The following is a 15,769-nucleotide window of genomic DNA, read 5'->3' as shown; positions in this document are numbered from 1 at the left end:
ATAATCACACATCTGAGGCTTTAGAGGTGCAGCATTCCCACCGTTGCTGTTTTGTTAAATTAAAGATAAATTAAACATTAAAACCAAAAAATTTAACTCCCCGTGTGACTCTTATATGAAAATGTGGCGAGACGAGGATGGGATATAAAGTAAATACTCTTCAGTTTTAAAGAACGACAACGCCACCCTGGGAATTTCACCCAGAGAATACTGGAAATGACACTAAATCACCAAAAAGGCACTTAGGTTCGTTATACTCAATCCAGAGACGAGGTTCAATGATCAACAAATTCACAATTTATTAATAATTATTTAAAACACCATATAAAAGCACAATCATAAATATTCAAGTACAAATATGCTTAAAAAGGTATTCAGAGCTGAGGCTTACCAGTGGAGGGGCAGGGATGCCACACACAAACTAAAGAAAGAAAACACACCCAAAACACAAGTGCAACAGACTATCACACACACTCACACTAATAAACTAGACAAGGCAGGTGTGTACACTCAAGGGATCCCACCACCAAGGCACCCTAGTCTCCTCCACGTCGGCACTCCGCATCTGAATAAAAGAAACAAAGAAAATGTTTAATATATTACAACAAACTAATGTGTAGCACCGGGGGATAACCCAACTGCAGGACCACACTGGTGATCTACAGCTAGAAAAAGGGCCTCCCACCAGTGGTGTAACAGAAAATCCAAACTACAAATCAAAAAGCAATAAAACAACATACAATCTGAATAAAACTCTAAAATCTGGAGCAAACGGAATCGCCGTACTGCTCCAACTTGCCGTCCACACGACGATAAGTTAACAGTCAATCAATATGCATGCCAGCTGACTCCGATAACCGGCATGCATATGGCCGTTGTCCACGCCGACGTCCACTGTAAAAGCTGACAGCAGCAGGGAAAGAATTCTCACAACGGGAACAGACGGTAAAAGCACAGCAAGGCAAAACAGCAGCACTTCAGTTCGCGTAGCTTGGCGCAAAACTAAGGCCCACACTTCCTGCGAAACATAATAAATAATTACTATAAAAGAACAATAGAGCGTAACAAAAGTTGGTTACGTACCAAGTAAGCCGGGTCACAGAATGTAAGCAGAATAGCTCAGAGGAGGCTTCTATAGCTACGACCAGCCGCGATGGAGGCTTCAGAAGAATAACCCACAAACGATCTCTACCACACCGAGGAAGTCAGGTGACCAAAAAGGAGATCACAGGCAAGCGATGCAGAGACACTCAAATGGCCACTATTTATACCAGCGCCCCCTAATGGGCCAGGCTGAAAGTGGGTTGGACTGAGGGATAACATTCATCCTACCACATTCTACCCCTCCTTCTTGCATCGTCGCCCCGACGATGAATTACAAAGACACCCAGATTAGTCCCAAGGCCTAAAAAATGCAGAGACAGCATGTACCCTAGGCTCAGAAATAGAGTTAGCAGCCCCTTGTGCCACCTCCCCTGTTGGTCTTGGGAGATGATGGATGTTTGAATGCTGGCCAGCTGTGGACCGGGTTGTTTTTCGCACCACCACATTTCTTGTATCAGAACTCGTAGAGGGAGCAGGAAGAGAGCTAGATGGAACTGGTGCTACACTCGGAGTAACTGTACAAGTGGCTGGAACATCGGAAGTTCGGTCTTCTGGTGGGAGCAACAACTCAGGGCTACTTGGAATCACTGCCACTGGGCTGTAAGATGGTGAAACATTTACTTGAGGAGCTCCTATGCTCAGGAATAACAGGTCACTGTCACATGATGAGTCATGTCCTGGTTCTGGGGAGGATATTTCTGGGCCATGTGAGCTACTGCTTGGAGCAGGCCCTTCTGATGGTGTAGCTGCCGTTACCACAGCCTTCAACAAGGTACGATGAACATGCTTCACACTGCTGGGATCATCTGCAGGTGCAATGGTATATACTGCCCCACCTCCTTTAGGTGCCTTCAGGATTCTATATACCACGGGTTTCCATCGATCTTGGATTTTACATCTCCCTCTTCCACTCAGATCGCGCAGGAACACCAACTGGCCATTGTTCAATGGTGCCTCTTTCACCTTTTTATCATGGTGCCTCTTTCTGCGGTCGGCAGCCAATTGCAATCGTTCCTTGGCTCCTTCATGTACAACCTGTAGCCGGGCTTGATGCTCCTGAATCCACTCGTGCACATCTCCACTGATGGGGTCCGGTACTCTGCCCAACAGAAAGTCCACTGGCAACCTGGGTTCTTGCCCAAACATCAATAAGAATGGGGTTTCCCCAGTAGCCTGATGGGGAGTGGTATTATAACAGTAGAGTAACTGGGGCAAACATACATTCCAGTCTCTTTTTCTGGATACTGGCAGGGTCCGCAACAAATTGTGCAAAGTCCTATTAAAACGTTCACACTGACCATTTCCAGCCGGATGATAAGGAGTAGTGTGGGACTTCTCGATACCATAAAACCTGCAGAGCTGCTGGATCAGGGAGCTTTCAAAGTTACGACCCTGATCGGAATGGATACGCGCTGGTACACCAAACTTCGAAAACCACTCAGTCACGAGAACCTGGGCCACTGTAGCCGCACATTGGTCACGAGTGGGGACAGCCAATGTATACTTGCTGAAAACATCGGTCATCACCAAAACGTTCTCCAGCCCATTCCGGGAAGGTTCGAGCAAGGTGTAATCAATGGCCAAGATTTCATTTGGTCGAGAAGCCAACAAATGTCCCATGAAACTTTGAGCTGCTGGTTGGGTGTCTTTTGCAACTTGGCAACGTTCGCATCTCTGACACCAACGAGCTACCTCAGCAGACATACCTGGCCAGTAGCACCGTGAGCGGAGAAGCGCTAGGGTCCTTTCCACACCTTGATGGCCATGCTCCTGATGAACATGAGTCAACACCTGCTCAATTAGTGCACTAGGCAGCAAAAGCTGAAGTACCACCTCGGCACCGTCAGGGCGATGAACCTGACGATACAGAACTCCTTCCCTTTCAAACAGACGATCCCATTGTCGTAGCAGCACCAGAGCAAGTGGAGCCAGCTGCTGCCGCTCCTCAAAGCTGGGTCGCTGCTTCCGTCTCCAGAACACCAAGATCTCCTTTGTCACTGGGTCGACCTGTTGGAGGGCATGAAGATCAGGAGTAGTGAGATGGGGCAAAACCGTAATGGCAGCTTGTGATACCTCAGCTGGTCCCAGCCGCAAGGCTTGTTGAAGAGGTCCAGGCAAGGCTGTACCAGGAACCATGGCTTTAATCTCCTGAGGATCAGGTGGATGCTGGCGAGATAAAGCGTCTGCATTCTTATTACTCCTTCCTGACCTGTACTTTAAGTCAAAGTCAAACGAAGCGAGCTGAGCTGCCCAGCGCTGTTCAGTAGCCCCAAGTTTAGCAGAAGACAAGTGACTAAGAGGATTGTTGTCGGTGTAAACAATACACTTGTGGCCCAACAAGTACTCTCTAAATTTCTCAGTCATGGCCCACTTAAGTGCCAAAAACTCCAGCTTCATTGAGCTATAATTTAGCATATTGCGCTCAGGGGGCCTCAAACCCCGACTGGCATAGGCTATTGGCCTCACTTTACCTCCCTGCTCCTGGGAAAGCACTGCCCCTAGGCCGGCATGGCTGGCATCCACTTCTAAAATAAAAGGCAAAGAGAAATCTGCATAAGCGAGCACTGGTGCTGTTGTCAGTTTAGTCTTTAATGCCTCAAAACTTTGAGCACACTCTGCAGTCCAGTTCTCCACGACACCATGCTCTGACCTCTTCTTTGATTTTCTGCCTCCCCACTCTGCCACCAGTCTATGCAGAGGTGCCGCCAACTTGGCAAAACCCTCCACAAAACGGCGATAATAGCTGGCAAACCCAAGGAAGGAGCGTAGTTCCGAAACAGTCTTAGGAGGCTGCCAGTTAGCCACCACTTCCACCTTGCTAGGGTCCGTAGAGACACCTTGATCGGAGATGACATGGCCTAGGTAGCGAACCTCCCGCTGGAAAAAGGCACATTTGGCAAGCTTGGCTTTTAAACCTTCCTGCTGAAGCCGACCTAGCACCACATCCAGCCGCTCAAGATGTTGCTGTACTGTTGATGAAAAGATTACAATGTCATCAAGATAGAGAAGCAGAGACTGGCACTGTTGATCACCGAAAAGGCGTTGCATTAGTCTCTGGAAGGTGCTAGGGGCATTACAGAGCCCAAATGGCATTCGGTTCCACTCAAATAGGCCGAAAGGAGTACAGAAGGCAGTCTTGGGCCTATCCTCTTCCGTAACTGGGACCTGATTATAGCCACTTGCTAAATCCATGGTGGAAAACCAACGGGCACCAGTCAGCGCATCTAAGGATTCTTCAATGCGCGGCAGGGGGAATGCATCTTTCCTCGTCTTGTTGTTCAGTTGCCGATAATCAACACACATGCGCGGGCTGCCATCCTTCTTCTTAACGAGCACAATGGGAGAAGCATAGGGGCTGCTACTCTCTCTAATCACCTCGGCCCCTAACAACTGGTTAATATGCTCTTTCACAACCTCGTACTCTGAAGGGGGGATGCGCCTATAACGCTGCCGCACGGGGATATCGTCTAAGACTGGAATGTCATGGGAGATCAAGTTAGTGCAACCCAAATCAGTGTCATGAGCAGAAAAGACAGAGCTGTATTTCTTAAGGAGAGACCTCACCTGTCCCTGTTCCTCTGCTGACAGTTTAGACAAATCAATCCCTTCCATCTGATCCTGCACAGTAGGAGTGGCGGTGTGAGATGCCATTGTGGCTACGTTAGGGAGTACTTCTGTCACACCAGCGGGCAAACTGACCACATGAACATCTTCCAGGGTCCCTATAACGGTCCTAGGGTAAAGCAAGACCGCCGTAGTCCCTACATTAACAACTGGTATGTATGCAGTACCTCGAACCACTCGAACCAATGCAGGGGACGCTAAAAGTCCAGCCGGCAAGTTAACATCAGTAGGTTCAAATAACACAGTGGCACCTGAATATTGCTCAGAACAGGTGGCGGCCACTACTTTCATTACACCACCCGGAATGCAACATGCTCGCTTACCCCTCACTCTCACATGGCCAGACAAATCCAGTGGGGCTCTTATACTAACGTCATGGCACTCTTGCAGTGCCTGCACAAGGGGTTTAGGGACCTCTGTGGCAAAGCCCAAACTAAACAATGCTTCACCGTGTTGCCCAAAAAGCTCGTGGTAACACTTCCGAATGACATTCATCCCCAATACACCCGGAACCGTGGAAGGTCCTGCACCTGGAGGATCTTTAACGATCAGCACGCCACACTGTGGAAGGAACTTGTCACAGAGCTCTACACTTAGCTCGATGTAGCCAAGGTAAGGGATGGACAACCCATTAGCCGCTTTAAGCTGCAACCAATGACAAGCTTGGAGGCGCTCTTGACCCCAGGACTCAAAATGCTGGCGGAAAAAACTTTCAGTAATGGTAGAGACCATGGACCCTGTATCAACCAAACAAGGTACTTTTATACCGCCCATGTCCACATCTATATGAGGACAGGAGGAAATTAATTTCGAGACTGCCTCTGGACCATTAGAAACAACCCTTGAGCCAATAGACACCCCACCCGAACTGTGGCTCGGCAATACGGAGGGTGCTAGTTTTCCGAAGCCGTATTTAAAGGAGAGTGCCTGCGATTATGCAGAGGGGCCTGCGAAGGAGGCCGGGAACGAGGAACGCGTTCCCCATCACACTCCCGAGCAAAATGTCCAGGTTGCTGACAACGACGGCATATAATGGAGTCGCCCCGTCCTGAGCGAGGCATTCGATGGGGGCCCTGCAATCGAGCAATGCTCTGAGTGAGCTGATCAAGTTGCTCCTGCTGGCGCGTTAACAATTCCTTCATCTCGCTCATCTCAGACAAATGGGTAGACTGAGCTATTCCTGAGGGACCGCTATGGACCCCATACTGAATGCCATAAACAGAAGGGACAGAACTGCTTCTATGCCTAACGCCACTAGGCAACCCTTCACGTTCCCACCTAATAGCTTCCCCTCTAATCTCCAGCAATGTCAGTGTTGGCTGCCTCCTTACTAGCTGCTTTAACTCCCGCCGCAAGGTACTATCTAAGACCTGTTCAACAAATTGATCTCTTAATAAAACGTCAGCATTGGGCATGCCATTGGGGGCACTCGATTTAACTTTTTCCATAAGACCCAAGAGAGCGAGAGAAAACTCTTGCAGTGTCTCACTTTCCTGCTGTTTTCTAGAGAAGAAAGCTTCCTGCAATGCTACATAGGAGTCTGAACAGCCATACAGTTCTTGCAATATAGTGATTATCTTAGCAGGATCAGTCCTCTCTGCACTAGAGCGATATTTGATCTCCTCACGTGCTTCCCCTTCTAGGTGGTCAAACAGGAAAAATGCTTTATCAGCCAAAGACAAATGGCGTGCTCTAGCACAACCTTCTATTTCCTCCAACCATTCATTCAACCCTATACCTGATTTTCCTCTAAACATAGGGCACTTTCTGTCACGGGGCACAAAAACTAGTCTCTCTGCTACAGAGACACCAGCCGTTGGGGGGTTAACAGATGATGCAGTTGAAGTAGAAGGTGTAGCACTAGTACCTGGCCCAACAGCCCTCTCCTGACGCAGCCTCTCATTGTCTGCTTTCAGCTGCGCGATCAAGTCCCTGAGTTCCTGTAACTCTTCCTCCATCTCTGTAACACAGCTGTGAAATCCCACACCAAAGTAGCTGCTGCTTTGCCTTTATTCTGTACAAAAATAATATAAAAAAAAAACAATTTACGTTACACCAAACAAAAAAAGAACACACGTCTCTGTTTTAAAGAGTATATCCTGTCGACAACAACGCCAAGTTTGTGGCGAGACGAGGATGGGATATAAAGTAAATACTCTTCAGTTTTAAAGAACGACAACGCCACCCTGGGAATTTCACCCAGAGAATACTGGAAATGACACTAAATCACCAAAAAGGCACTTAGGTTCGTTATACTCAATCCAGAGACGAGGTTCAATGATCAACAAATTCACAATTTATTAATAATTATTTAAAACACCATATAAAAGCACAATCATAAATATTCAAGTACAAATATGCTTAAAAAGGTATTCAGAGCTGAGGCTTACCAGTGGAGGGGCAGGGATGCCACACACAAACTAAAGAAAGAAAACACACCCAAAACACAAGTGCAACAGACTATCACACACACTCACACTAATAAACTAGACAAGGCAGGTGTGTACACTCAAGGGATCCCACCACCAAGGCACCCTAGTCTCCTCCACGTCGGCACTCCGCATCTGAATAAAAGAAACAAAGAAAATGTTTAATATATTACAACAAACTAATGTGTAGCACCGGGGGATAACCCAACTGCAGGACCACACTGGTGATCTACAGCTAGAAAAAGGGCCTCCCACCAGTGGTGTAACAGAAAATCCAAACTACAAATCAAAAAGCAATAAAACAACATACAATCTGAATAAAACTCTAAAATCTGGAGCAAACGGAATCGCCGTACTGCTCCAACTTGCCGTCCACACGACGATAAGTTAACAGTCAATCAATATGCATGCCAGCTGACTCCGATAACCGGCATGCATATGGCCGTTGTCCACGCCGACGTCCACTGTAAAAGCTGACAGCAGCAGGGAAAGAATTCTCACAACGGGAACAGACGGTAAAAGCACAGCAAGGCAAAACAGCAGCACTTCAGTTCGCGTAGCTTGGCGCAAAACTAAGGCCCACACTTCCTGCGAAACATAATAAATAATTACTATAAAAGAACAATAGAGCGTAACAAAAGTTGGTTACGTACCAAGTAAGCCGGGTCACAGAATGTAAGCAGAATAGCTCAGAGGAGGCTTCTATAGCTACGACCAGCCGCGATGGAGGCTTCAGAAGAATAACCCACAAACGATCTCTACCACACCGAGGAAGTCAGGTGACCAAAAAGGAGATCACAGGCAAGCGATGCAGAGACACTCAAATGGCCACTATTTATACCAGCGCCCCCTAATGGGCCAGGCTGAAAGTGGGTTGGACTGAGGGATAACATTCATCCTACCACAAAAAGATGAAACTAGCTTCCATCATGGGCCTAAAAAAACGTCAGTTCCTCTAATGCCCAGCAGGGGCTCCAGCAGTGAGTCATAGACTTCCATGTTAAGACTTACAGCAGAAACAAACATGTTTACACTATGATACACAAACTGCTCTGTTCTCTATGGATAATTCCTCCCATCTTATGAAATTCATAACAGTCTTTTTGATACCCTCCTTAGTTTACATTGAATTGTGGTATACTTCAGTTTTAGTAAAGCATCAGGATATAGTAGGGTTTTTACTGAGTAAAACACCTTGAGACGACTGTTGCTGTGATTTTGTGCTTTACAAGTAAAGTGAAATTGAAGTAAATAAAATTGACATAGTGTGAAAATACTAAAGTTTCACACAAAGAAAATGTGTTGTGGTGCAATCATCATCAGACTTACTGTATATAATATTAATATGATGAGTAAAATAACAGAGCAGTGAAAATAGTGGAACGGTTTGTATCAAGTAACATGGGTACAAACCAGAATCTTCACTTAAATTAAATCACCATAAAAGCCAAAGTGACTGGCCCAAACATGGTTTCTTCTTCTGACCATGTGCCAAATAAATTTCATTACAGTTTCTTTACATTTTAGTTGAAGAAAACCAGCAAATCTTCACACCTGAGATACTGGAAGAAGCAAAAGTTCATCAAACTCATTGAAGCTACCTCACAGACTTATAAATCACAGATCCTGCAGTCACAACTGGATTTAATTCTCAATTAAATCTTGATTCTTGGTCCGTTTTTGAAAGATGAATATGATAAGCCGCTGGACTGTTAATGACAGAAACTCAACAAAATTTGTTCTGGAGGCCTTGCTCACACAGGAGCGTCCCCACAAGCTCGACTTATTCACTTTCTTTCCATACTTGACCTGTTTTGTGCTGAGCACAGCTCGCCATGTGCCCCCTTTGGATTTTATTTCATTTTGTTTGATTTTTACGAGAGCTTGTAAAAGACATTTTGATACCCCGAGCTGTTAAAGTGTAAAGAGCCTCCAGAAAAACAGGCCGTCACCGGCCTGCCAATAAAAAATGAAAACCCATTTAAGCCAATGGAGGTGCAGCAGCGTGCCGGCGGTCAGTCAATAAACCAAACAACGGGCTGGGTGGGTCGGATCCGCCTGAGCAAGCGTCCGAGGGAGAAGACAAGGTCACCGAAGGAACCGGACAAAAGCTTCGACACACAAATAACAACAAATCTAAATATCAATACGACCCTGCATACTCACAGTTACCTGCCCAGGTGACAGCTGTGACCTCAGAATCGACTCAAAGCAGCAGAGTCTCTGTAAATTCACACAAATGAAGAAGAAGAATCTCTGAGAGCTGAGACAGTCTGCTTACAGAAACATGATAATCATCAGTGCAGCTGCACAGCTCTCCATGTAGGACGTTAATGACACTGGAGAATACACCTTACCGACAGGTGACGTGTATAAAAGAAGCAGTCGTGATAAGCAGTGTATACATGTGATCGAGAAATGCAGAAAGTGACGTTTGAGAGTTTCGAAAAGCTCAGTTAAACATTTTCCTTCTAAGGACCGTCTCACTCTGTGAAGTTTTTGGGGACAGCTTGTTTCTCTGAGGTGGGTCTCTATGGTCCTGTAGCAAGTACCTACAGGCCACGCCCACAAACATACACAACTTAAAACCATGTTCAAGCATAGCAGGTGTTTTGGTGGGAACAACAGTTAGCGCCATGAGTTTTAGATTGTTCGGTTGATTTTGGCTGAAAGTTGCTTTCTGAGAGACTGCTGCTGCTCCACTCTGTGTGCAAGAGGAGGCACTAACACGCACACCTCTCACCTCTAAGTTTAACCATCACAAACCCAAGACTAAACCTAAGCCTAACACCAAGTCCTAACTGATATTTAATATCAGTTAGGACTTCCATTGAGAAAAAATGGTTTGTATCTGAATCATTAAAAGGAAGAAAAACTTTATGAAAACTTAAGAGAACACAAAACATTCTAATCTAAAACTGACTTCTAAGGTCATCGACTGAAAAATTTGAGGGAATCTGTTATTCTTTACACCATGATTTTCAGCACTTTTAACACTTTAAACCAACTCATTATCAACAGAATACACATTTAAGCTTTTCTGAACATGACTTCACTTCATCTTAGAGAAATACATCCAGCATGCGTCTGCTTATATTCTGTGTCAGATTTTTCTTCTTCCTGACAACAGAAGTTAGGAAGAAGTCATGAAGCTCATCACGATACATCAAACCAGTCACTGGAAGACAGCGACAGCGACACGGCCAACAGAGAAACAGATGATATCTCCAGCATCATGATTTTATTATGGAAAGGAAGAATTTGAAGATATTTGTTTGGAATTTCTAACCCTCACACACCCAGAGTTTAAAGCTTATTTAAATTTAGTTCGGTGTGGTTTCTGTCCTGGTCAGGGAAGAATGGAGCCACTCTTAATCATTCTGAGGTATGTGAGAGTCAGCTGGACAGGACCCAACAGTTCATGTAGGGGACTTGGAGAAGGTCGGTCATGAGTTTATATGAACTTACTCTTAAGTTCTTTCTCCTCAACACTGAAAGGAAACAGTTGAGTGGTTCAGTTATGTGACCAGGATGCTTCCTGGGTGCCTCTGGCCTATGACGAAGATCCAGAACATGCTGGAGAGATTACTTTTGCAGCTCTAAACTAAAATCCAAGAATCAACAAAAAAGTTTTTTATTTCGTAACACACGTGTTTGTAGGGATGTGAAATCACTTTGAGGACAAATCAGAGACAGGAATGGCCCTTGAACGAAGCGAGAGCTGGATGCTTTTAGAGATGTGGACCCTGAAGATATGACGATGGTCGCGGCGCTTGAGTCTGCAAAGAAAAGATTCTCCTCTCCGACATCACTTCTTTATCTATGAAACGTAACGTGCCGCCGAGATGAGATAACGCTTCCTGTGACTTCATTTTTCTTCGCCACGCGTCATGTTAATGCGGTTCCCCTCAGAGGCGCTCAGTGAAAACCTCGTTGATGGTCACATGTGTCAAACGCTCGCCACGGTGACTGAGAGCTCCTCTCTGTAATGGAGTGACGGACACCCCCACAAACACATTTGGGTAATTTGATGGGCGCTCCTGTTTATCATGTGATGCTTTCAGTGCAGGAGGAGGAAGCACATTGTGTGCACAGTTCACTCGCTGCATTTGTCAAAACAGAGATGTGCGTGGAGGCTAATGGTCCCAGAGAAATTAATGAGTCCATAAAACAGAAAAATCCGGCGTCCACACAAGCATGGCGGATCCTCTGACTTTGATAAACCGTTAAATGACAGACAGTCATCAGAGCCTGAATCACCTCTTCATCGCTGCAAGGTGAGTCTGCAGCGACACGCCTCTGTTGTGAGAATTTAACCCGCCAAATTAAAGCACGGAGCTCTTCACAATAAAACAAACCAACAGATAGCATGACCATCCACGCATCTCACGTATTCATGACCTTCAAAGAACTTTATGTAAAAGTTGCACCATGTCAAATGAGTTCAACACTTCTGTCCTGCAGGGTTACCCCAGGCCTGTAGTGGTCCCTTCCATGCCAATGAATATTTAATAAATGTATCCTGTAGGAGCTGAATGTGATTATGGTTTATTGATCTTTGGTAAATATATTGCAGCTGTGGTTCTGCAGGTCAGTCTTTGAACAAGTGAATGTGGCTTATATAAAGTGACAGTCTAGTTTTAATTTTCAAAGTTTTTCCTTTAATTTTTCTACTTTTCTGACAGCGTTGTGGTTTAGTGTTGAGCGTGTGTGGCTTCATGTTAAAATAAATAACTGTAAACAATAAAAGCAGCGCTGTAGCTAACGGACTAACAGCAAGTGTGAATCTGTGTGAATGTCAGGTAGAAAAAGTGCTTGTATGGGTGAATGAGGCATGTTGTACAAAGCACTGTGAGTGCTTAAGTAGAAAAGGGCTATATAAGAATCAGCTTTAGCTTTAGTGCTAGTGGAATGCGCCGGAAAAACACATCGCCACTTTTTTTTGATGCAGTGAGGAAACGGACCAATCACATTTAAGATAACATGGTTAACATTCAGACGTCACAAAAGTGTTTCCAAAGCTGCCAGTGTCATATTTAAACTGCGCTCATGTATTCACGGCATTAACTCGTGCACATATTTGGGCGTTTCCCCCCCAGAGTTTGTCCACTCTGCTCTGAATCAAGTGAGTTTGTAAATTTTGAGCTTTTTTTTTTCTTTTCACGCAGAAAAAAAAAATCAGCCTGCTGATTGGTCAGATGTGTCTGAGAGAAAAAAACAGGAAGAAGGTCCAGTATTACTGCCCACATCTGTTTGCAGTAAAGAGAAAACTCAGCTCATTTCTGGAGGTGTGAAATTAAAAGAAGGACAGCGCCGGGTTTTTAAGTCACATGAAGATGACCTTTATTTGACCTGACAGAAAGTAACAACGTGGAGACGACTGCTGGGATCTTTCTGTTTCTGTATCCTTGTTTGTCCTCTAACTCGGTCATCAGGTTTAAGGCTCTTAAAATGACTTGGTTAGTTTTAGATGCTGAACTGATCACTAAGTTTGTTGGAGTCTGCTACACCTTATCCCGTACTCACCTGCGGCTTTGAGAAAAAAAATCTCCCTTCCTCTGAGACATCATTAAAGCGTGACTCAGACGGCATGTTTCTGCTGCACAAATAGTGTGTCTGCATTAACGGGCCCACAGCTCGTCACACGTCTGTTTATCACCGCATGAATCCATCTCCATTGTTTTAATTTCATTAAAGGCCCGATGCACTTTATTACCTTTTTAGTGTCTGCAATATTTATGAGTGAGAAACACTCTGTGATGGCACTAATGCCAGCTGAGGAGCGGCTGGAGGTGGCGGTGGGGGGTTATACCAGGGAGCCCCCTCCCAAATGAATGTATAATCAGGCTTTGATTCCCAGGCCTGCGTCAGGCAGCTTGGGCACCATCTATTACCGCGGTGCCATTTCCTAAGTGTTTGCTCCCCAGCCCGACCCTGCCACTTTATCTGTTGGTTTTATTTTCAGAGTGCATGCTGTCCATATGTTACCCTAATAGTTGCAATAATTCTTGTGCAACAGGGCTCGTGTTTTATTAGTCCTGAGCAGGAAGAGAGCGGCGAGAATGCATTTTAATAAAAAGCCCTGTAGCAGCACACTAATGGGCTGACACAGGGGTATTTGCATAGAGATGAATTACGGCGGGCCGCCTTGACGTGACTTTTAAAATATGATTGAGGAGGTTATTATTGCTGCACTATGATACGTGTTAACAGGTTATTTTAGCGTGGCTAGTGCTAATAAAATTCCCAACAAAAGACTCGGGTGATGAGGGCAGGCTTTTTCATTGCCAGAGTCTACTGAAGGTGCTCATTTTGTCATTACTTAGCCCAGTCAACCCCCCCGGTCCCACAGAGGGGAAATAACAGGCGGCGTTTCATCGCCGTCCATCCTTCAGGAAGGCCATGACCGACCACAGCCTCATAATTAATCACAATAGTTTGTCTCCATTTTATTCAGAAACAGTGAAAGGTTCAGTCTGCTTCAGGTCAGTATCAGATCCTCCACAGCTGCTCTCCCCCCCCCCATAAGATGAGGTTTCTCTGATTGGACGAATGAATGTAAATGTAAACAGTGAAGGTCACAGACGAGACTGGTGAAGGCTTAACAGCCAACACACCTGATCAGAGTGCAACAAACTCTGTCATATTTAAAATATTCACCGCTTATTAACTGTTTATATTCTCAGTTAAGATGAAAACTATCATTAAGTTGATTTTATTCTGTAGTTGGAATCTTGATTATTTAACATGATTACTGATTAGCCAAAACAACATGCATTCAACCTAAAAAGTAACAGCATCTTTATGAGGGAGAATTTTAAATATCATTCAAATAAATAAATAAAAACTATAATCTTGAGGTGAGTCTAGGCGCAGAGTAGTGCCTGTTTGTGTCTGATTCAAACACCACTTCCTGCTGACAAGGCTCCACTGCAGGATGAGGGTTCAGGGTCAGGGTTAGGCCTAACCCAAAGAAGGCTGAGGACTGTGAATCACAGAAGATCTGCACAGGTGACTGCCTGCTATCACTTCCATTGCTAGATTCTTGGCTCTCCAGGGGCTTTCCTTCACCTCATAGATCATGTTGACTTCAGGCTTTGTTTTTGGTCATCTTGGCAGGAAGTAAAATAAACTATGACTGACACTGGATTTGGGGGGAGCAGTAACAATGCAGTTCTGTAAAGGAAATTAAATACAAGCTTCACAGTAAAAATGAGTGCAAAAAGAACATAAATATTTTATGACATATCTTCACAATCTTTAGAAACCAAAATCATAATCACTGAGCCCTTACCCATGCCTATTGTATTTATTTTCAAAGTTTTCTGCACTGATAAATAAGAACCAGCAGACAGAAACTGAAAGCTCAGAAACCTGAAAAGGTCAGCAGGCTAACAGATCAGGCTAACAGAGGGAAGCAAACATAATGAAGTAAAATCAGAAAATATTTACCTGTGAAATGTGGCAAGGTAGGAGTATGAGAAGAAAAAAACCCACTGAAATAACAAGAATAATAAAAAAAAGTGAGTATAAAACTATGTATCATCTGTAAATAGAAGCATTCACACAGTCTGAGACGAGGTCTGCTACTTTTCAGCTGAGGTAATCCAGACTGTACGCATTGGCCCTGGAAATGTTTGATTTCTGATCAAAGCCCAAAACATAATTTTTATTTAATAGCATAAAAGACCTATAATAAAACATAATTTGCAAATTTGACACTAATTTTATTTTAATATTGTTATACGTTTAAATGTCATATTCAGCTGTGAGAGCAGCGTAGTTCCACTCTATCAGCAGGTAACACAAAAGCAGTTATGAGGTGAAGAAGATGGATACAATTCCCTGGATTATAACACCACATGGCTGGCAGAAATACATTAATGTGATGGGATGGACAAACACATGTTTTAATCTTTAAATATTTTTAAATATTTATTTAAATCTTTATTTTAAAATCTGATGGCTTCTTTTGCATTAAGAGAGAAACTTTCATATTACAACAAATAATTTGACTTTCACAGTAAAAGCAGTGTAAAAACTGTCATTTTAGAAAACATTTTATGTCATTGAAAACAATAACAGTTGAATTCTGTCTCCATGATAACCTTCTTTAGTTTTGAACTCGTTTCCAGTTTGTTTGCAGGTGAGGACACCTGTTCATGCAGAGGAGCTTCTACAGGAGCTGAAGCTCCAATAAAGAGGTTATCGGTGAGCGAGGTCAGCAGCCCGGGCTGATAACAGATCATCTCCTCCATCACAGGTGCTCCTGCTGGAGCAGCACCTGCTTTAACACCTCCTCCTCCTCCTCTTCACACAGGATTGGTTAATGATTTCAGAGGCTGTCATTAAGCTGCTGTAGCACACACACCAGTTAGCAGTGAGAGTATTTCCTCTCTGACAGCTCTCAGAGAGCAGAGGAACGCTGCAGGAATCACAGCTGCACAATGTTTCCACTCAACCATGAATGTGCTTAAAGGGGGACTGCTCAGAGCACCACCATCGCCACCACAGCTCATAATGGAGGATCCCAGGGCGCTCCTTATCACACGGCTCCAGGCAGCATTCAGGGAGATAAGGCTGCCATGTGTGGGAGCTGCGGCCCCCGGGAC

At 44.6% G+C, this 15,769-nt stretch overlaps 2 long non-coding RNA genes across 2 annotated transcripts; both read right to left on the bottom strand.

The window, feature by feature from the left end:
• Positions 1 to 274: 274 nt before the first annotated feature.
• On the bottom strand, positions 275 to 1,049 carry LOC145429868 (uncharacterized). Its single transcript, XR_013910202.1, has 2 exons — positions 741 to 1,049; positions 275 to 565 (listed from the first exon to the last, which is right to left on the bottom strand). It is a non-coding gene; the product is annotated as an uncharacterized LOC145429868 (long non-coding RNA).
• Positions 1,050 to 7,001: 5,952 nt separating this feature from the next.
• LOC145429719 (uncharacterized) lies at positions 7,002 to 7,776 on the bottom strand. Its single transcript, XR_013910003.1, has 2 exons — positions 7,468 to 7,776; positions 7,002 to 7,292 (listed from the first exon to the last, which is right to left on the bottom strand). It is a non-coding gene; the product is annotated as an uncharacterized LOC145429719 (long non-coding RNA).
• Positions 7,777 to 15,769: the final 7,993 nt, after the last annotated feature.

This window comes from Astatotilapia calliptera, chromosome 7 (genome assembly GCF_964374335.1).
Source record: "Astatotilapia calliptera chromosome 7, fAstCal68.1, whole genome shotgun sequence".
NCBI lineage: Eukaryota > Metazoa > Chordata > Actinopteri > Cichliformes > Cichlidae > Astatotilapia > Astatotilapia calliptera.
This window is presented reverse-complemented; position numbering and strand designations above follow the sequence as displayed.